This window comes from Notolepis coatsorum (assembly GCF_963971535.1).
Source record: "Notolepis coatsorum genome assembly, chromosome: 1".
Taxonomy (NCBI): Eukaryota; Metazoa; Chordata; class Actinopteri; order Aulopiformes; family Paralepididae; genus Notolepis; species Notolepis coatsorum.
Genome location: NC_140165.1, coordinates 75,023,410 through 75,047,502, shown reverse-complemented (window position 1 = coordinate 75,047,502; position 24,093 = coordinate 75,023,410).

Below are 24,093 nucleotides of genomic sequence, written 5' to 3'. Positions count from 1 at the left end.
CTTGTTCCTGGCTCTGCGGCTCTGCAGCAGACATACTCACTATTGGAGCTCTGGGGCTCTGCAGCAGACATACTATTGGTTTCAACGAAGGGAGGGGTTACATGTGTACAGTCGGCCGGCGTGCGTCAGCTGCGTTTGACTATTTCGCGCGTGCAGCATTGGAGGTTATGCTTATGCCAGCCAAGACGAAGAGGACGGTCGTTCGGCAGATGGACTGAAGATGAAAGTTGTTGCATGTTAGACAGTTCAGTCAGGGTAGCCATGTCGGCTTAGATAAAGGCAGGGACAGCTAGTTAGCTTTAGCTACGTTATAATATCGAGTGCTAACGTGTGGTTCAGTCGGGATAGCCATGTCGGCTAGTAGCTAGCTTAGCTAAAGGCTAACTAGCGTTAGCTAACCTAGAGAGAGCGCGTGCAGCATTGTTATGCCAAGATGAAGAGGACGGTCGTTCGGCAGATGAACTTCGTCAACTCCACGCGGTTGTCTCCATCCTCTTGGACGTTTGGTGAGTTTTTAATGCACTCTATTCTATTCCCGCCGTGGATATATCTCTCTCTCTCTCGGGCCGGCTAGCTATCGTGGCTAAGGTTAACGTTATGTTGGCTAACGTTATGTTGAGCCAAGCGGGCCGGCTAGCTAACGTAGCTAACGTGATATTGAGCCAAACGGGCCGGCTAGCTGTTGTAGCTAATGTTATATTGAGCCAAAGCGGGCCGGCTAGCTAACGTAGCTAACGTTATATTGAGCTAAACGGGCCGGCTAGCTGTTGTAGCTAATGTTATATTGAGCCAAGCGGGCCAGCTAGCTAACGTAGCTAACGTTATATTGAGCCAAACGGGCCGGCTAGCTGTTGTAGCTAATGTTATATTGAGCCAAGCGGGCCGGCTAGCTAACGTAGCTAACGTTATATTGAGCCAAACGGGCCGACTAGCTGTTGTAGCTAATGTTATATTGAGCCAAAGCGGGCCGGCTAGCTAACGTAGCTAACGTTATATTGAGCCAAACGGGCCGGCTAGCTATTGTAGCTAACGGTGTGTACCTGGTGTCAGTACCTGGCTACTCTATTTGCAGTTAGCCTATTTAGCTGATGTCGGCCGTTGGCTCCTTGCTATTTTGTTTTCTCTGGTATAGACCCTCTTCTCTATGGATTTAAGTGTTGATCTTTGTCCTTTTGGATCTATGTATATTCATGTTGCCTTTGTGAAGTTATCTTTTCCTTCTGTTTTGTTCTTCCATTACAAGTTGAATATCCTTTAGGGGCTCATCTTAGCTGTCTTGCTTATCTCTCTCAGACATGCTCTCTCTTTCTAACACACAAACACACATGCTCTCTCTCTCTCTCTCTCTCTCTCTCTCTCTCTTTCTAACACACACATACATGCTCTATATCTCTCTCTAACACACAAAATGACATGCTCTCTCTCTATATTTCTCTCTCTTTCTAACACACATATACATGCTCTCTCTCTAACACACACACACACAAACAAACATGCTCTCTCTCTATCTCTCTCTTTCTAACACACACAGACATGCTCTATCTATCTCTCTCTCTTCAATTCAAATGGGCTTTATTTCACATTCTTGTATTTCTCCCAGTAGGTATGGGAGTTTTGAGTTATTGTCCATGTTTTCAAAGTCTCTTTGGGTGTTTGCAATTTGTGGGAAGTATTATGTCTTGGTATAGTGGGCACTGGGCAGGTTGTTAAGAAGTGGAGCTCGGTTTCCACCTCATCTTGTGTGCAGTGGGTCTGTCTTCGCTTGGGAGCCAGGTCTGCCTATGGCGGCCTTTCTCGATGGCTAGGCTGTGCTCGCTGAGTCTGTACCTAGTCAAGGATCTTCTTAGTATTGGGTCAGTCACAGTGCTCAGGTATTCTGCCACTGTGTACTCTCTGTTTAGGACCAAATAGCATTTCAATTTGCTCTGGTTTTGGGTTGTTTCTTTCCAATGTGTGTGTCTCTCTCTCTCTCTCTCTCTCTCTCTCTCTCTCTCTCTCTCTCTCTCTCTCTCTCTCTCTCTCTCTCTCTCTCTCTCTCTCTCTCTCTCTCTCTCTCTCTCTCTCTCTCTCTCTCTCTCTCTCTCTCTGTCTCTCTGGCCTTGCTCTGGTGGAGGGTCAGGGGCATTGCCGGGTCTGTGCAGCGATAACACTCTATATTGACTGTAGAACGGGAGCTCTCTCTCGCTCTCTCTCTTGCTATAAATCTCGCACAGGGCCTCGCATTTCTCCCAGGTGGCCCTGGTAGTAGTAGTAGTAGTAGTAGTAGTAGTAGTAGTAGTAGTAGTAGTAGTAGTAGTAGTAGTAGTAGTAGTAGTAGTAGTAGTAGTAGTAATAGTAGTAGTAGTAGTAGCAGTATCAGTAGTAGTAGTAGTAGTAGTAGTAGTAGTAATAGTAGTAGTAATAGTAGTAGTAGTAGTAGTAGTAGTAGTAGTAGTAGTAGTAGTAGTAGCATGGCCGTAGCCAGCTATGAGGTCACCGAGGTCCGGACCTCGGTAACTATTTGTAACTATTAAAAAAAAAAAAAATTATATAATTTTTTTTAATAAAAAAACTAATTTTTTTTTTTTGGTCAACGACCGGCCCACTACTAGGCTGAGACATCGGCCCATTGGTACTGACTGACACTGGGCTGGCCCAAGCACATCTCTTACTAAGCACCCCCCCGCCAGTCATGCAGGTATATGACTGAGAGGGGGGCTGGTACATGACTGAGATGGGGCTGGTACATGACTGAGAGGGGGCTGTGGTACATGACTGAGAGGGGGCTGGTACATGACTGAGAGGGGCTGGTACATGACTGAGAGGGGGCTGTGGTACATGACTGAGAGGGGGCTGTGGTATATGACTGAGAGGGGGCTGTGGTACATGACTGAGAGGGGGCTGGCTGGTACATGACTGAGAGGGGGCTGGCTGGTACATGACTGAGAGAGGGCTGGTACATGACTGAGAGGGGGCTGGTATACATGACTGAGAGGGGGGCTGGTATACATGACTGAGAGGGGGCTGTGGTACATGACTGAGATGGGGCTATGGTACATGACTGAGATGGGGCTGTGGTACATGACTGAGAGGAGGCTGGTACATGACTGAGAGGGGGCTGGTACATGACTGAGAGGGGGCTGGTACATGACTGAGAGGGGGCTGGTACATGACTGAGAGGGGGCTGGTACATGACTGAGTGGGGGCTGGTACATGACTCAGATGGGGCTGTGGTACATGACTGAGAGGGGGCTGGTAGATGACAGAGGGGGCTGGTCAGTCCCGGCGCCATGGGCGGGCATTAGGGGGCCGGGCCCGCCCACTGAGTCAGCTGTGCCCACCCTGGTAAAAAAAAACAAAAAAAAACGTTTTTTTTTTTTTTTTATCAAAATCAACTATCCAAATCCTTAGTCGGGGACAGCCCTAGTGGGCACTGATGTCAACAACAACACTACTGAAGCTAGCACGGCACTCTGTGAGAATTCGTTTTCTACCCTCAAGAATGTCTTTACAGAACATCGCCTTAGTATGCTTCATCGACGCAACTAAGGCCAATTTAATTCAGTTGGCATTTGAGAAGGACTTAACAAAAAAGTTCAGGAATGAGTGGTGGGGCAGTGTTTTAAGAAGATTTCACTCTGTCCCCAAACACCGCTTGCCGCTCTACTTATGATGGTGAGTAGCCTGTGGAGGAATTTTGTTTGCTTTTTTATGCACCTTATTTTTGTCAGTTCAGTTCAGTTTGTCAGTGAATTCAGAAGTGTTGAATAAATGGAGACTTTTCAAAGATATAGAATAGAATAGAAATGTATTATCCTGAGGGAAATTTGACACTGCAAATCACTCAACATTAAACATTTAGACAGAACAAGTCACAAATAAGAATAACAAAACAAATGGCCTAAGAATAGAATAAAATGAAATAGAATAAAAATAGAATAAAAGATACAGTAAATAAATACAGTAAAAATATACTGAAGTCTACAGTAGGTGTAATAATGCACAGTGCTGTTTAAAAAGTAAGAGTCCAGGAAGATGGTAATTGTCACTCTGTGCTCAGTGATGCAGTGAGGCACAGTGATGCATTGTATAGTCTGAATGAAGGACTTCCTGTGCCGTTCAAGTTCAAGTTCAAGTTCAAGTTCTTTAATAGTTGTCATACAGAAGTACAGAATACTTTCATACAAAATGCTTCTTACTGTTACGCTCCAGAGACTGTGCTAGACAAGATAGTATCAAATAACATAATAACATAATATAGCATGAATTTAGAAGAAGAAAATGAGGTCACAGTGTTCGGTATAGACATATGTACAATGTTCTGAGTTACCATATAATATACAATACACAATACTATGCAGTGTACTAATGTACAGTACTATCTAGTGCAAAGCAGAAATGGGATGAGGTACAATTTTAGGTACAATTTACAGTAAGGTGTACGAGTTGTAGTGCAATCCTTCATCCATAAATATAAAGTGTGGGGAGTGGGTGCTACAGTGTGTTTGTTTAAAGTGGGTGTGTGCTATAAGTGTGTGGAGTGGGTGCTACAGTGTGTTTGTTTAAAGTGAGTGTGTGCGTGTGGATGTGTGTGCTATGTGCGTTTGGTGGTTGTTGTTGTGTAGTGTTCATTCATTGTTCGTTTAGTAGCCTGATGGCCTGGGGATAGAAGCTTCTTTTGAGTCTTTCTGTGCTCGCCTTGAGACTCCTGTATCGCTTGCCTGACCGCAGCAGTTCAAAGAGGCAGTTGTTCGGGTGACTGGAGTCTTTAATGATTCTCTTAGCCTTGCCCTTGCAACGCTTGTAGTAAATGTTCTGGAGGGTGGGGAGCCCCCCTCCAATTGTGCGTTCGGCTGAACGTGTCACTCTTTCAGTTCAGTGCTGCATTTAGGTAGTGTGAGCCTATAACATGCTCCTCCTGTCAGCCAAGTCTGTGTATAGTGGGTGGGAGGGGTTTTCCCTGATGGCCTGGAGCTTAGCAAGGTTCCTCCTCTCCGCCACCCTCGCTAGAGTCCAGCTCCACCCCAACCACGCTACTGGCCTTCTTGACCATCTTATCCAGCCTGTTTGTGTCCCCTGCTCTCAGTCCGCTGCCCCAGCAGGTCTGTTATATATATCCGTTCAGTCTGTTTTTGTATAAGTGAAAGTTCTTAAGATAGAGAGAAATTAGATTTTTCTATTGCCTCTCTGCTGTTTAGTTCAGCACCGTGGGCAGCACCAAGCAAGCCACAGCGCCGCTGTCCCAGCTGAAACGTATAAAAGGGAACCTGTGTTGAAAAACCATTGTGCCCCCCCGAGAACATTTTATGCCCCCCCATTAATTTGTTTCTGCAGCCTGGTCTGGGGCTGGTATACATGACTGAGAGAGGGCTGGTACATGACTGAGAGGGGCTGGCTGGTACATGACTGAGAGGGGCTTGTACATGACTGAGAGGGGGCTGGTACCATGTATTGGGCATCATTGTAGGTCAAACCATTAAAAAGTTAATTTCCACGGCAGCCATTTTGGATTTTGGTCTCTCACAAATTTCCCCCGCCTTTTTAAAAAATCCATTGAGAAACGAAGTGCCACAGATGACCCAACTACTAGGTCCATATCGTATCATCATAATATTATTTTTTAAATCATTAGGATAAGGGTTCCCTTGATAAAGATGCATGAAAAGGCTGTATAATATACAACACCAGTAGCTCAACTGCAAAAACTGCTTTTTTATTTGATTAGATTTATTTGGAAATTAAAAACACATCATAAAAACAAATGATCTTGACCAATTTGTATTCCTGAGGATATCACCTAAAAGCATTCATTAACAAGCATTAACACTTATTTCCAAGGTGGTCCTCGATGGAAGACATAAAAACACAGCACATTATAGCCTACTCAACGGCAAATTTTTCCTCAACTGCAAAAATGTATGCCTACTTATGTATTAGCCTACAGGGAAAAACACATTCACAACAGGCAGCAAAGTTTGTTTTCAGCCAAGTATGGTAATAAGGTAACTATTAGGATATATATGGTATGGATTACTTACTCTTAATAACTTATTACTATCTGTGGTAGCTCTAGTCTCCACCTACACAAATTGTTTTTGTGCTGTCCATTGATCATGCACCTTCACGTGGCGTCGTGGTAGGCACATAGGTCAAACTCCCCAAACAAACACACCATTGATTTAATTGCCATATAAGATGAATATAAAACAAGAAGGTGATCTATTAACTGTGTAAACCTTATGCAATATTCATCATTGATATTTGAATACTTGAAATCTGTATAAACTGAGTAGTTAGTATCAAATGAAATAAGATGGAACTGCTCCATGCATTCATTGAATAAACAACTATTTTCTCATTACCAGTATGGTATTGTTTAAATTGTACAGCTTTTTGCACATCTTTGTCAGGGGATTCCAACAATTCTGGACCTGAATGTACCAGTTAATTGTAATCATCTCTCTCCTTATGTCTAGTCAAGCCAGGTTGTGGAGGAGAGAGACAGGGATGAACAGGCTATAGACTACGTTGCCCATCCTGAGCCTGCTATGATGCAGGTGTTTTTACACTTACGACCCAGCTTTGTAATGGGTTGGGGGGGGGGAATAGTACAGTAGGTACGCATATTTAAGGGGACCGTAAGGATGGTGTACTGGTGGGTGGTGTCCGACCGATTATAGTGGGCCGGTCTGGGCCAAAAAAATAAATGGACCTCCCTAATTTCTAAACCCTGGCTACGGCCCTGAGTAGTAGTAGTAGTAGTAGTAATAGTAGTAGTAATAGTAGTAGTAGTAGTAGTAGTAGTAGTAGTAGTAGTAGTAGTAGTAGTAGTAGTAGTAGTAGTAGTAGTAGTAGTAGTAGTAGTAGTAGTAGTAGTAGTAGTAGTAGTAGCATTGCCTAAGGTTTGCAAACAGTGAATAATGATTGTTGAGCACAAAGCTTAGGTAGCTATATTCACATGCTTTCAGGGAACACTGTACTTATTGTACTTATTTTATGCCTATTCTTATGTCTGCACTTTCTACATTGCACTACTTTTATTGTCTTTTATACCTATTTGTATGTCTGCACTTTATGCATTGCGTTTATTCTGTCAACTGTATGCTAATGTTATGCCTATGTTCATTTTATGCTGTTTGCTGTGACACACTTTGAGCTGCAATCCATGTATGAAAGGTGCTATATAAATAAAGTTATTATTATTATTATTATTATTATTATTATTATTATTATTATTATTATTATTATTATTATTATTATTATTATTATTATTATTATTATTATTATTATTATTATTATTATTATTATCCAGCTATCTAATTTAATGATCTACCCACCCCCCCCCCCCTAAGCTAATCTTTGTGTTAAACACATACATGTTAGATCATATTCACTGTTTGCAAACCATGCAAACATAATGCCTGCTAGCATAACATTAGCTTTCTAGCTGATGACAACAAACAACAAACTAGTTCCAGGGATTATTCAAATTCCCTATGAATAAATGCTCCTCATTTTCCTAATTTAAAATCTTTGGCCATTGGCCATGGTATAAAAGGGATAATGCCCTTCGAGCCTAACATTAACATATTTTAATGGTCTCAGTGGAGGCGCCTCACGTTGGAGAGTTCACGCCTCCACCACCTCGTCCATTAAAATATGTTAATGTGAGCTTGTCAGGCATTATCCCTTACTTAGTGGTGGCTAAATTTGCTGATGTTTGTGTGGTGATTAGCAGAAAACCTAGACTGTTTCAAACTTCAAACATAAACAATTCCAAATTGGTCCGCGTTCACTTCCTGTTGCAGGGTTTGCTAATAGACCTTTCAGAAGGATTCCGGGGAACGGAGTTGGCCCCAGGTCGTTGCTAGGGGAACGGAGTTGGCCCCAGGTCGTTGCTAGGGGAACGGAGTTGGCCCCAGGTCGTTTCCTGTCAGCTATTGTGTCACACTCCTACGCAGAGCTGTCTCTGTGCCGGTACGTCACACAGCCTGCTAAACAGTTCTGCCTAAGAGAGCCAAAATTTAAATACCAAATCCGGATAGCAGCAACCAAAGAAAGAAAATGCGGCTATGACTTCCCCACAGTCTACGCAGTGATGCGGTTATCAGAAACGTACCGGTAGACAGACTACTCTGCGTAAAGGAAACCCTACCTTTATGACCGCATTCATGGTCATCTCCATGATGGACACAGTGAATAAACGAGGCTTCGACCCCCCGGTTCTACTTTATAAAAGAGTATAGTATATACATAGTATGGGTTTTACTTCCTCTTTGGGCAGAGTTGCTCGAGAGTGGCATGCAAGTGCGATGTCTTGCGTAGGAGTGTGGTATTGTGTTAACCCTTTCACTACCACGCTACATTCGGTTAACCGTCTGTAGTGTGGTAGTGAAAGGTTAACCTTCTGTAGTGTGGTTGTGAAAGGGTTAACAATTTGATAGTGTGGTAGTGAAAATGGTTAACCTCATGTAGTGTGGTAGTGAAAGGGTCAACCCTCTGTAGTGTGGTTGTGAAAGGGTTAACCATTTGGTAGTGTGGTAGTGAAAGGGTTAACCTCATGTAGTGTGGTAGTGAAAGGGTTAACCTTCTGTAGTGTGGTAGTAGAGCTGCCGCGGTATTGATGTTTTCCTTACCGCACACATTTGCAAAATATTTCCTACCGCCGCGGTTATTACCGCACGCACAAAAAAAAAAAAAAAAGTTTGAATGCATTTTTTTTAGTAGTAGTCTACTCTTTATAGCATATAGCCTGCCTCTAGTCTAAATGTCTATCTTTAGAGGATTACTTTGCAGCATGAATATTGTTTGGGATTCGGCAAGCACGCATTAGTTATTGAAAGTGAAACACGGATTCGAAGTTTCCCCTCTGGTCGTGCGCAGTTCACTCGGTGTCGCGGGCAGGGGTGGTTACCCCTAACCCCCCCGACCCTTTCTTATTATTATTACTATAAAGTTACTACTTTATAATAAAGGCATTCGTTTTGTGGCATTAACATTATATAGTTATACGTTCAATAACATCAGCGTATTTACCGGACCATAGCAAGGCAAGGAATACTCTATTCATATCTCAGTTCCTTTCTTTGCTCAGAGCGTGCTGAGTTGTCCCATTCTGCGGTCTGTTAATAAAGTTTTCAATCAGACAAGTGTATAGAACGAAGGGCTTTTATTATAACATTCGTTGCAGACAGTAAAATCATTATGTCTCGTTTAGTACTCCTGAGGAGCGATGATAGTCCACTCCGGCCGAGAGTTAAAGCTAACGTTATTAGCCGTGTTGTGATGAGCTGACATTCAGGAAGTAAAAACCTAATACGCGCTTGCCGATTGGTGGTAACACACTGCATGCCGCTACAACGTGTGACGCTTCTCTCTTCTGACCAATCAGTGGTCTGCAATGTTTCACGTGACTTTTCTGGTACCCAATAGGGTCGCTTGGAACCTCGATGGAGGAGTAGGGTATATCTGCAGAGCCGCAAGCCCAACGAGAGGAGGGTAATTTATTATTATTATTATAAAAAACAGCGGTGACGCGGTATTCAGCCTACTCTGCGGTGGCCGTGATGTAACAGCGATACCGCGGTAATGCGGTAATCGCGGCAGCTCTATGTGGTAGTGAAAGGTTAACCATTGGTAGTGTGGTAGTGAAATGTTAACCTTCTGTAGTGTGATAGTGAAAGGTTAACCTTCTGTAGTATGGCAGTGAAATGTTACCCTTCTGTAGCGTGGTAGTGAAATGTTAACCTTCTGTAGTGTGGTAGTGAAAGGTTAACCATTGGTAGTGTGGTAGTGAAAGGTTAACCGTCTGTAGTGTGGTTGTGAAAGGGTTAACCATTTGATAGTGTGGTAGTGAAAATGGTTAACCTCATGTAGTGTGGTAGTGAAAGGGTCAACCATCTGTAGTGTGGTTGTGAAAGGGTTAACCATTTGGTAGTGTGGTAGTGAAAGGGTTAACCTAATGTAGTGTGGTAGTGAACGGGTTAACCTTATGTAGTGTGGTAGTGAAAGGGTTAACATTCTGTAGTGTGGTAGTGAAAGGTTAACCTTCTGTAGAGTGGTAGTGAAAGGGTTAACCTTCTGTAGTGTGGTAGTGAAATGTTAACCTTATGTAGTGTGGCAGTGAAAGGTTAACCTTCTGTAGTGTGGTAGTGAAATGTTAACCTTATGTAGTGTGGTAGTGAAAGGTTAACCTTCTGTAGTGTGGCAGTGAAAGGTTAACCTTCTGTAGTGTGGTAGTGAAAGGGTTAACCATTTGATAGTGTGGTAGTGAAAATGGTTAACATCATGTAGTGTGGTAGTGAAAGGGTCAACCATCTGTAGTGTGGTTGTGAAAGGGTTAACCATTTGGTAGTGTGGTGGTGAAAGGGTTAACTTCATGTAGTGTGGTAGTGAAAGGGTTAACCTTCTGTAGTGTGGTAGTGAAATGTTAACCTTCTGTAGTGTGGTAGTGAAAGGGTTAACATTATGTAGTATGGTAGTGAAAGGTTAACCTTATGTAGTGTGGCAGTGAAAGGGTTAACCTTATGTAGTGTGGTAGTGAAAGGTTAACCTTCTGTAGTGTGGTAGTGAAAGGTTAACCGTATGTAGTGTGGTAGTGAAATGTTAACCCTCTGTAGTGTGGTTGTGAAAGGGTTAACCATTTGGTAGTGTGGTAGTGAAAGGGTTAACCTCATGTAGTGTGGTAGTGAAAGGGTTAACCTTCTGTAGTGTGGTAGTGAAAGGTTAACCTTCTGTAGTGTGGTAGTGAAAGGTTAACCTTCTGTAGTGTGGTAGTGAAAGGGGTAACCTTCTGTAGTGTGGTAGTGTTCTGTAGTGTGGTAGTGAAAGGTTAACCTTCTGTAGTGTGGTAGTGAAAGGTTAACCTGCTGTAGTGTGGTAGTTAAAGGGTTAACCTTATGTAGTGTGGTAGTGAAAGGTTAACCTTCTGTAGTTTGGCAGTGAAAGGGTTAACCTTATGTAGTGTGGTAGTGAAAGGTTAACCTTCTGTAGTGTGGTAGTGAAAGGTTAACCTTCTGTAGTGTGGTAGTGAAATGTTAACCTTATGTAGTCTGGTAGTGAAAGGTTAACCTTCTGTAGTGTGGTAGTGAAAGGTTAACCTTCTGTAGTGTGGTAGTGAAAGGTTAACCTTCTGTAGTGTGGTAGTGAAAGGTTAACCTTCTGTAGTGTGGTAGTGAAAGGTTAACCTTCTGTAGTGTGGTAGTGAAAGGTTAACCATTTGGTAGTGTGGTAGTGAAAGGGTTAACCTCATGTAGTGTGGTAGGGAAAGGGTTAACCTTATGTAGTCTGGTAGTGAAAGGTTAACCTTCTGTAGTGTGGTAGTGAAAGGTTAACCTTCTGTAGTGTGGTAGTGAAAGGTTAACCTTCTGTAGTGTGGTAGTGAAAGGTTAACCTTCTGTAGTGTGGTAGTGAAAGGTTAACCTTCTGTAGTGTGGTAGTGAAAGGTTAACCTTCTGTAGTGTGGTAGTGAAATGTTAACCTTCTGTAGTGTGGTAGTGAAAGGTTAACCATTGGTAGTGTGGTAGTGAAATGTTAACACATAGTAGCATACTACATGAACCTAGGCGTCCACAAAGACGACTTCAAACTGGAAATAGTAACTACAGATGAGGTACTCAAAAAACTGAGCGCCCTCCAACCAAACAAGGCCACTGGCCATGACAACATCCCCTCCAAATTCCTCAGAGACTCAGCAGCAGCCATCACCCCAGTCATCACACACATAATAAACCTCTCCATAAAACAGGGACACGTCCCCAAGGACTTCAAAATTGCGAGAGTAACACCCCTGCACAAAAAGGGCAGCAAATTAGACCCGGGTAACTACCGCCCTGTTTCTATCCTTACATCCATCTCGAAAGTCATGGAAAAAATAGTATACGAACAGATCGAAAAATACCTCGCGGAAAAAAATCTAATCTACGAATTCCAATCTGGCTTCAGAACATCCCACTCCACTGACACATGCCTTCTCTACTTGAACGACCACATCAAACAAGAGGTGGACGCGGGCAAATACTGCGGCATGGTCATGCTGGACCTACAAAAGGCCTTCGACACTGTCAATCACACCATTCTGATTGACAAGCTAAAAGCAATTGGTTTTGATAGTTTATCAGTGAGCTGGATACAATCCTACCTGGAGGGGAGGGAACAGATGGTGGAAGTAAACGGTACCCTATCCCCCCCCCTCACAGTGAGCTGTGGTGTTCCACAAGGAAGCATACTAGGACCGCTACTATTCCTAATTTATGCAAATGACATGTCGTCAGCTTGTGACTGCAACTTGTTCCTGTTTGCGGACGACTCAGCCCTGCTGGTCTCTGACAAGAACAAGTTACAGGTTGAAAAAGCCCTCAGCTCGGAACTAGGCAAAATCTGCATATGGCTCGCCGACAACAAACTATCATTACACATGGGCAAAACAGAGTCCATTCTCTTCGGTTCAAATAACAAACTCAGCAAGACTGACGACTTCTCGGTTACAGTGGGTGACAATATTGTCACAAGGAAAGATGAAATTACCTACCTGGGTTCCATCCTAGAGGCTAATCTTTCCTGTGACAAAATGGCATCCAATGTAATAAAAAAAGTCAACCAACGAACGCGATTCTTGTACCGGATCTCCTCTCTGGTAAACAAGAATACCCTGAAGACTCTAGCAGGAGCACTCATTCAAGGGTACTACGACTATGCTTGCACCTCATGGTACCAAAGCACCTCAAAGGCACTAAAAAACAAATTACAAACATCTCAAAACAAGCTAGTCAGACTACTACTTGACCTGACTCCTAGAACCCACCTCACCCCTGCCCACTTTGACAACCTAGGATGGCTTAGAGTAGACGACAGAGTACAGCAACTTGCAATGGGCCTGGTCTACAAGATACACTACGCGACCAAGGTACCCATGTACATGTCAAAATACTTCCCAAAGGTCAGTGAATACCACGATCACAACACCAGAGGGAGCTCCACAAATCATGTAAAACCCAGATTCGGCTCAAACAAGGGACTAAACACGTTTCGCAATTATGCCACATCAATGTGGAACGCCCTGCCTAAAGCTGTAAAGGAATGTGAATCACTACCCACCTTCAAAAACACTCTCAAAAAACACCTACGTGAGACTGCAATTCGAAACTGGCCCCTACAAATGTCCTAACCTAGTTGTACAGTAAATGACCAAGTAAGGCTTTGTCAACATTCCAATGTACAGTGTAAAATGTGTGCGTGTCCCCTACCCAACCCCCCCCCCCCCCCCCCCCCCACCTCCAATGTACAGCCCTCACCCAACCCACCCAACCCCACCCCACCAACCTCCTCCAATGTACAGTTTCTACGCCAAATGTATATACACTCCTTTTCTGGACACTTTTGTATCACAAACAGTACTGTATTTGCAAATCTGATATGTCATAAATGTATAGATGTAGCAGTACTGTCTATCTGTATGTCATGTATGTCATATATGTTATGATGAATTGAAAATGGGGGACCCTGGTGGAAACAAGACGAAAGTCTTTCTCTGGTCTGCATCCCCTTAACAATTGTATGTATTGAGATGTACTGTACTGTACCCATTCTGCAATCTGTTAATAAACTTTTCAATCAATCAATCAATCAACCTTCTGTAGTGTGGTAGTGAAAGGTTAACCATTTGGTAGTGTGGTAGTGAAAGGGTTAACCTCATGTAGTGTGGTAGGGAAAAGGTCAACCCTCTGTAGTGTGGTAGTGAAAGGGTCAACCTTCTGTAAAAACTGAGCGTCATCTGGTAACTTTTAAACTATCAGAAATTTGTATTCAACTAAAACTGTAAAATGCAATTCATAAATGGTTCAAATTCATTGAATTCCGCTCAATTCGATTTCAAACGGCACATAGTCTTTTTTTAACATGTATAGGTTACTAATAATTATTGAATAGATATTAATTAACCCCAATCCCAGTTTTTACAGTGTATAAGCGATTGTATGTCTCACTCCAATCATTTCTTAGAGTTCCTTGTGTTATTTTCCCAGAGCTGGTGACGGAAGTATAGCTCTAGTAATGCAATGGACCTCTCTCAAATACGCCCTCTTTTCTTGATCCTCCAATCACAACCGTTGCTTCCCTTGGGACAAACTTTGTTTGTAATGATCTAGTTGTCACTCATCCCCTCCATTCTTTCCTAGGCTCCGTTCACACTGCAGGTCTTGGTGCTCAATTCTCATTTATTGCTCAGATCAGATTTTTTGTTGTTGTTATTTATTTACTATTATTATTTTTCAAATGCGGCCAATATCAGATTCCAGTGAGAACTGGTCACTGCTCCTGAACTGACCTGCATGCGCAAATTAACAATAAAGAAGATGGACGTAAAGAATACAAATGTCAATCTAGAGTGACATAAAAGTTGCATGAAAGTCGCATGACTGACTGAGGTCACATGACTGTTCTGACTGAGGTCACATGACTGTTCAGACTGAGGTCACATGACCGTTCAGACTGAGGTCACATGACTGTTCAGACTGAGGTCACATGACTGTTCAGACTGAGGTCACATGACTGTCCTGACTGAGGTCACATGACTGTCCAGACTGAGGTCACATGCCTGTTCACACTGAGGTCACATGACTGTTCACACTGAGGTCACATGACTGTTCACACTGAGGTCACATGACTGTTCTGACTGAGGTCACATGACTGTTCAGACTGAGGTCACATGACTGTTCACACTGAGGTCACATGACTGTTCTACTGAGGTCACATGACTGTTCAGACTGTGGTCACATGACTGTTATTCAGACTGAGGTCACATGACTGTTCTGACTGAGGTCACATGACTGTTCAGACTGAGGTCACACTGAGGTCACATGACTGTTCAGACTGAGGTCACATGACTGTTCAGACTGAGGTCACATGACTGTTATTCAGACTGAGGTCACATGACTGTCCAGACTGAGGTCACATGACTGTTCAGACTGAGGTCACATGACTGTTCAGACTGAGGTCACATGACTGTCCAGACTGAGGTCACATGACTGGTCAGACTGAGGTCACATGACTGTTATTCAGACTGAGGTCACATGACTGTTCAGACTGAGGTCACATGAATGTTCACACTGAGGTCACATGACTGTTATTCTGACTGAGGTCACATGACTGTTATTCAGACTGAGGTCACATGACTGTTCACACTGAGGTCACATGACTGTTCTGAGGTCACATGACTGTTCACACTGAGGTCACATGACTGTTCACACTGAGGTCACATGACTGTTCAGACTGAGGTCACATGACTGTTCAGACTGAGGTCGCATGACTGTTCACACTGAGGTCACATGACCGTTCACACTGAGGTCACATGACTGTTCAGACTGAGGTCGCATGACCGTTCACACTGAGGTCACATGACTGTCCAGACTGAGGTCGCATTGCAAAAAGTCAGACCTGTATCTGATTCATGACAACATTATGAAAGTGGCTCAAATCAGAATTTAAAAGATCAGATTCCACGAGGTTTGTGCCGTTCACACTGTTGTGAAACAAGAGCCAAATCTGATATTGTGGGCCCCTTCCGTCTGCAGGCTGAGCATAGCCTTAGTACAACATATAGTACAATATCTGGAACACATTACACATCATAATCTGAACGCATTACAGCAAACGTCCCCCATGAATCATCACTGGTGCTCGGGACACGAGGGCTTATCTTCCACGCCGCCGTGCGCTGATAAATGAAAACCTGAACTGGAGTCGAAGGAACGTGAAATGGGTGAGATGAGCTGACCTGCATAACTACACTTGCGCTAAATCCCTTCCAGTGCATTCAATAGGTCGGCTTATACATACACACACACACACACACACACACACACACACACACACACACACACACACACACACACACACACACACACACACACACACACACACACACACACACACACACACACACACACACACACACACACACACACACACACACACACACACACACACACACACACACACACACACTTAACACATGCATGTATATACACACACACACATACACAGACATACAGTACATACACACATTTATACATACTGTACACACATACAGTATATACACACATATACACTCACGTATACTGTACACACATACACACACATACTTAGCACATGCATGTATATACACACACATACAGTACATACACACACATGTATACATACTGTACACACACATACAATATATACACACATATACAGTCATGTATACTGTACACACATACACACACATACTTAGCACATGCATGTATATACACACAAATACAGTATACACACACACACACACACACACACACACACACACACACACACACACACACACACACACACACACACACACACACACACACACACACACACACACACACACACATATAATTATACGTACACACACACATCCCTCAATATATCCAATAAACCGACACAATCTCGCTCATCCTCACGCCTCAACCGGCTCTAATCCAAAGGGTGGTATTGATGTGTCAATATCTACGCTTCTTAACGTCCCATAAAAAGCGGTGGTGTTTGTGGTGTCGAGCAGGGCTTGGAGTAATGGATTACATCATGGATTTAAATACAGGGGTAATCTGATTACTAAAGCTCGGTAACCGGTAATCAATTACAGACACTGTAAATAAAGAAATAAAAAAGAACTGAGTAATGAGATGCACACGTATACACACTACTACCGTACTGTATGTTTTACATCGTGTAACATCTGCTCTCCCTTGGAAAAGAGATTTTCAGCCTCAGTGGGACTTCAAAAGAAAGGCTTAATGTGATGCACGGCTATGAGAAAGTCAAAATCAAATGACTACTTAGATTTAATTACCAGTTCCTACACAAACGCGGCTCAGTTTTGGAAAAAAAAGGCAGTTGACTTAAAGAAAAACAAGACCTTCAAAAACCAAAACGTGACTTGCATGTATTAACCACTTTGCAGTTGCTGGGAACCTGTTTGATATAGAATATATGGGACTTCTTCCCGGTGATTCATGTTGATATAGACACTGATTGTGTGAGTTCCATGGATCACTCCCCTCAATTCTCCTTTAGTCCCTTTTCACATGATGAAGTATTAGACACTCTCCAATCCATAGAACCCAGGACCTCTTCTGGTGAGGATCATTTGGACTATTTTCTTTCTAAAACTGGCTGCTCCTTTAACACTAGCACAGCCGACATGACCCCGAGGCATTTTCAATAAATGTATCCTCGTCACTCGGTCGAGCTCCAGCTCTGTCACTCAATGACTTTTCCTAAAAGTACCCGTTTTATCTGGCACGGTTTCTGAAATTTCAAAATGACTTCAGGAAAATGTAATTAGAATGTTATTCCACATATATAATATGGAATATATTAAGAGGTAATTATATAGTTTACACTGTTTATTTTTCTCATATTTCTCATATAAGCTGTCGGGTCATCTGACCCATTCCGGCGGGAATCAGTGACATTTTCTCCATGGCTGTTCTAGTGTTAATTACAGAGCAATTGACGCATATTTTTAATCTTTCTATCTCAACAGGAAGATTTCCTAGTGTCTGTAAATCTGCCCAGTTACATAAAGGTGGTCCTAGAGATGATTTAAATAACTACCATCCTTACTCCAAGTTACCCTGCTTAGCGAAAGTCTTTAGTGAATAATAAAGTTGAGTCCTTTCTCTCAAATCACTAATCACTACAGTACTAAACCCACACCAATCCGGGTTCAGAGCCAATCATAGTGATGTAATTTATAGGCATGCTGCAGCCTCAGCCCTTAAATCCTCTATATATCACTCTGCCCTCAGATCCATCACTAATGATAGATACGACATCACTGCGTCCTTTATGAGAAGCTTGGTTGGTCCTCACTGATGGAGAGGCGCGAGAAACACTGATATTTGTTCATTTTTAAGGCCCTTATTGGTAAGCTACCTCCTTATATCACAACATTATAGGTAAGCTACCTCCTTACATCACAACATTATTGGTAAGCTACCTCCTTATATCACAACATTATTGGTAAGCTACCTCCTTATACTACATCATTATTGGTAAGCTACCTCCTTAAACTACATCATTATTGGAATGAACTTTTGGTAACTTTGGAACCCGTTCTAGGGACTGGCTGGTCCTTAAGGTCCAGTTTGCTCGGAACAGGGTAAATCTGCATTTTGCGATGATGCCCCTCTAGCTCATGGAATGAACTACAGAAGGTTAACCCTTTCACTACCACATTACAGACGGTTAACTGTCTGTAGTGTGGTAGTGAAAGGTTAACCTTCGGTAGTGTGCTAGTGAAAGGGTTAAAGCTTGAGATTCTCCCCTCGTTGCAGAGAGAAAGTTGACGAGGACTTCTTTGTCAACGTTCACCACCTTCCCCCGCTCTCACCCGCTCGGCGGCAGTCTCTTTCGGAGCGGACGCTCGTTGGCTACAAGGGTAATCAATCATATTTGCCATCAGGGTTGATTGGTCAGTTCTAGACCGCTCAGAACCGGATGCGGTCATTTGAAGGAGCGGCCTGTCAAATGACGCTCGCTGCATATATCGTCACGTAACTCGAGACCCCGAAGCACGCAAGAGTGTGGTGGCGATCGAAAGGCAGCAAATTCAACGTTCGAAGGGTGTATTGGATGATCGGCAAAAAAATGCAGCCCAGAGCCTACAGACGAGAGCAAAGTAACGTTACGGTACGCCGAACATTAAGACGTTAAAGCTCAAGTCTTGAGTCTTTATTCAAGTTTGAGTTTGCATCCCTAGTTAATGTAAGGTCTTGAAGGTGATGACTTTATTTTTTACCTGAATCCTACCGTTCTGAACCGCTATTCCCTCAGCTTTTTTTTTTTTTTTTTATTGATCTTTTTCTCCCTCCATTTTTCCTCCGATTTTCTCCCATCCCAATGTTAGTCGTATGCCAATTCCCAGTCCCTTCCTGGTCGCTGCGCACTTACCCCCCACAGTCAGATCATCTGGGAGAGTGGAGGCTACCACGTGCTTCCTCCGACACACGTCCAGCCAATCACCGCTTCTTTTCACCTGGCAGCGCGGATTCTCATCGAGAGGGCGTAGCGTGTGGGAGGATCACACTATCCCCCTCAAGTCCTATCCGCGCTTAGCAGGCGCCCCGACCGAACTGTAGGAGTCGCTGTTTACAACGACCCGGACCCACCCCGCCAGCTTCTCCCACCCTCTAATACAGCCAATTGTATTAGTGCAGACGGCCAGCCAAGCTGGTGACAACCCCGGAGCTGTGAGCTGGATTCGAACAGGCGAATCCAGCTCACAGCTCCGGGGTTGGTGACGAACGCAATCTCCGCTCGGCCACCTAACCGCCCTCCCTCAGCTATTTTCAACAGCAGTAGGCTCAACTCAAGGAGAGGAATCGGTGTCTGTAGTGTCTGTAGTTGACTAGAGGTTTGACTAGACATTCTCCTCACAAAATGATAGCATTCGGGATTCAAATGATAGGAGAAATACCTCTTTAGCCACCTCCCCTGGTGGTGTTAATGGTGCTATGGATGTGTGTTATAAGAGAGTTGTGGCGGTGGGTTGGTGGACTACACACTAAGAGGCTCAGCCTTTCACTGCCCACTGAGGTCAAAGGTCAATTATGTGATCTTCCTGTAAGCGGCTTAATCCAACCAGGATGCTTTAGGTCCACAGACCTCCACACGCACGTTCACAAACACACACACACGCACACGCACACACACACACACGCACACGCGCACACACGCACGCACGCACACACACACACACACACACACACACACACACACACACACACACACACACACACACACACACACACACACACACACACACACACACACACACACACACACACACACAGGCAGCACATCCATAATAATTCACTACCACTCATTCCTATTAGCAAGTCTTTGAAACTCTACCATCGTCTCTCTCTTTCCCTCTCCTTATCTCTCTCTCCCTCTCTATCTCCCTCTCCCCCTCTCTGTGGAACGCCCTACCCACAGCTGTAAAGGAATGTGAATCACTACCCACTTTCAAAACCACTCTCAAAGAGCACCTACGGGAGACTGCAATTAGAAACTGGCCCCTGTAAATGTCCTAACCCAACCCCCTCCAATGTACAGTAAATGTCCTAACCCAATAATACACAAGACCCTCTTCTTGGAACCAAGTAAGGTTTCGTCAATAATCCAATGTACAGTTACCCCCCACCCCACCTACCCAACCTCCTCCAATGTACAGTTTCTTCGTCAAATGTATATACTCTCTTTTTTAGACTATTTTTGTATCACAAACTGTATTTGTAAATCTGGTATGTCATAAATGTATAGATGTAACATGTATGTCATGATAAATTGAAAATGGGGGACCCTGATGTAAACAAGACGAAAGTCTTTCTCTGGTCTGCATCCCCTTAACAATTGTGTGTATTGAGCCGTACTGTATTGTACCCATTCTGCAATCTGTTAATACAATTTTCAATCAATCAATCAAACTCTCTCTCTCTCCCTCCCTCACGCTCCCTCTCTCTCTATTTATCTCTCTTCCTCTCTTCCTCAGCCACTCTATAAACTCCCTCCCTCTACCATAGCGTCTCCCTTGTCGTTACTTTATCTCCATCCCATAATGGTCTTCCTTTAACGTCTTCATTAACCATATTATTGCCTCTCCCGTGCACACAGGCGTTCCTTGATTGGCGGTAACGTGGCAGTAACACGTCAGATAATGAGCAGGAGCACGTCGGCTGATGAGCATCGATCGATAACACGCAGTACAACAAACATGGAGACTCGCTAATGTAATAATAACAACGCTTTCTTTATTATTGCATTAGCGAGTCTCCATGTTTGTAGTACATGTTCCCTGGGTTACGGTCCCGGGTGTGGGGGAAGTCACTGTGATGACGCATCTTATTATCTACACCAGGGGTCGGCAACCATTCTATGCCACCATTGGCACGGTGAAGCTTAACCAATGGCACACTAGTAGCAATACTATAAGATAAGATATTCCTTATCCACTTGGGAACGTTTCTTTGTGTCTTAAACACACGGTGTGGGTCAGAAAGTGTGTTATATACTGTAGTCAATCAATCAATCAAACACATTTATTTGTATAGCACATTTAGACATGACACTTGTCAACCAAAGTGCTTCACAGTAAGTCGCATAGCTAAAAACAAAGAAAAGTGATAAAGTATAGAATAAACAGAAAATATAAACAACCAACGGACAGACAAAGAAACAAAACAACACGTCAACAAGCAAGGCACAAGTCCGAGTGAGTCACTGAGTCAGGGAAGGCCAGGGAGTATAGATGGGTTTTGAGTTTAGATTTAAAAGACTCGATGGAGGATAGTGTTGTATTCTTCTCTCTATGTTGAAACATAATTCATACATGTGATTCCTATACGGTTGAAGACAGAAAACAAATACTAGTGATCGTGAGCAACGCTCAAACCAAATGCCAAACTCAAAGTGCTCATATTTAAAACGTGTGACGTCATCGTGTATGAAGTTTGAAGCTGCTCCATAAACAGCAGGGGCGACAGTGGCTCAGGAGGTAGAGCAGTCGTCTCGCAATCCGGAGGTTCCCAGTTTGATTCCCACTCCTCCCCAGACAGCGTGTCGAAGTGTCCTTGAGCAAGACACTTAACCCCTAACTGCTCCCGATCAGTGATGCCACAGATTACTTGTAAAAGTAATCCGATTACTGATTACTGATTACTCCTTTAAAAAGTAATCCAAGTTACTTTACTGATTACTTGATTATCAGAGTAACTTAGTTACTTTGAAAGTAACTAGGTTACGAAGTCGTCGTCGTTCCCCCAACAGTTTTTTAAAAACGCTTTATTGAAAGTGCATAAATTGTTTTTAACTTGTTTCTCTGCACATAACGTAAATTGTTAAACTAGTGCTTCAGCTTCTGTACCATCAAGTATGGTAAAGCAACAGTCTATGATGCTCACAGCATTAGAGCAGCCAGCCAGTGGTTTTACAAAACCAGTGTATCCATTCACATCTAACAAATGCAGGCTGAACTATTCAATTATATCAACTGTAACTATTAAATTGTTTTTATAAATGTCTCTCTATAAACATACAATCAGTCTCTCTTTAACATGTAAATTAACTGTAAATCTGGCAAATAAGAGCTTTTGCTCTGCCACCATCAAATATACATTAATCAATAGGGAAAGAAACAATCTCTCTCTTTTGCTGTTTGGCTGGCCTCCGAGTCCTCCTGTACCTAGTCGAAGCGTCGTAGTGTTGTGATTCCAGATGCTTTCAATGCAATTGGATGTGCTGTTTTTAGCGGTAGACAGTATTTACGTTTAGGTCGCTTTCATATAGTTTTGGTGGACTCGGTGCGGTTCTGGGGGTGAAGTTGAAACATCTGAACAATGTCACGCGGTCGAAAAGGGCGCTTGTCTATTGGACAGTGGAAATGTGTGTGTGGCTGCTGCGATCCCGTGTGTGCGCGCGCGCGTGTGTGTGTGTCTGTGTGTGTACTGCGGAGCCCTTCAGATCAGCCGCAGCGGAGCCGAGTTTTGACATGGCATTGATCCATTGTTCTATTGAAGCACATTACCACCATCCTCTCGCTAAACAACTTGTAGACCACAGTGTTTTTATGAGTGCCCACAAGTAGCTGTTTTAATAATATAATAAATAATAAGCCGCGTTTTTTCTTCCTGTAAGCGTTTTGGGGTGGAATTCTCAGACGAATGCAACGGAGCCCTGCTGTCACACGATTGGCGCATATGTCACATGCCGTGCTGTGAAGACCCGCCCTACTCTGCCTCTGATTCGCAGACTGTGGATGGGGAATGTGATTGGGCCAAAGCAGAGTCACTCACAGACAGAGAGTCCAGTCACGCCGCGGGCCACATTCTTGTGTAACCCTTTCACTGCCACACCACGTCACTCCCAAATAAGAAAAACAGCTCAAAAATGTATTTTTGACTGTCGAAAACGAAATAAAATACTGCATTCCGCCTGCATTATGAATTTATGATGAGATAGTAACGAAATAGTAATGCACAGCCACTTGGACAAGTAACTGCAATCAGATTACTGGCTTTTAAAGATTAACGCGTTAGATTACTATTTTCGGGGAAAAGTAATCAGATTACAATAACGCGTTACTTAGTAACGCGTTACCGGCATCACTGCTCCCGATGAGCAGGTTGTAGCACATTGCCTGGTCGCCTCCGCTGTCTGTGTGTGAATGTGTGAGTGAACGGGTAAAATGTGAGGAACAAATTGTAAAGCGCTTTGGATAAAAACGCTATATAAAATAGGAGCCATATAAACAGTGATGGGGGAAAGATGGTAAAGATGACACAGAGAGGAGACGCCCCAGGAGAATGTTCTGGTAATGTTCTGTATCAGGACTGAGACCACTACTATAGAATACACCTTGTTTGGGTATAAAGGCTCTAACATACGTTCTGTCTGTCCATAAAATCGCTCTGCCATTCTTAGTCAACGGTGGCAGCTCCAGACCTACATACTCGATGAGAGAAGGTTTATAAAGTCTATCTTCTCTGGTGTCTGGCTTTGGGAGAGAGCGGCTCACGCTCACAAATATTGATTGAACTGTCTCAGGCCGTGGAAATGAAATATTGAATGTGTGTGATGTTGACTGTGTGTAGAGTCTGACAACAGTCTATAATTGCGGTAAAGGCTACAGGACAGCTTGGCTTAAGTTATACTGCTGCCCGCTTCTGTTCATCCACTTCCACTTTGTTGGCTTTTAATGCGCCTATCCTTCTGTAACCCAGGTTTCAGATTTATAACTATTTAAGTCATAAGAACATAAATAGTTAATGCCATTGAATAAGAACATAAATAGTTAATGCTATTATGTAAGAACATAGTATTATTGGATACCAAGTCCCTTTGAATTACAGCATTGCCCTTTAATTTGCGTCATGACGTGAGATGACGTGAGTGAGATAGATGTCACGACAGCCACGCCTTGCTTTACAGCAGGTGAGTCTTGCTACTGCGCAGATGCAGACACAATCCACGGAGATTCAACACGCAGTTGAACAGAGCTAGATAACGAGATGAGATAGCATGATAAAACCAGTTATC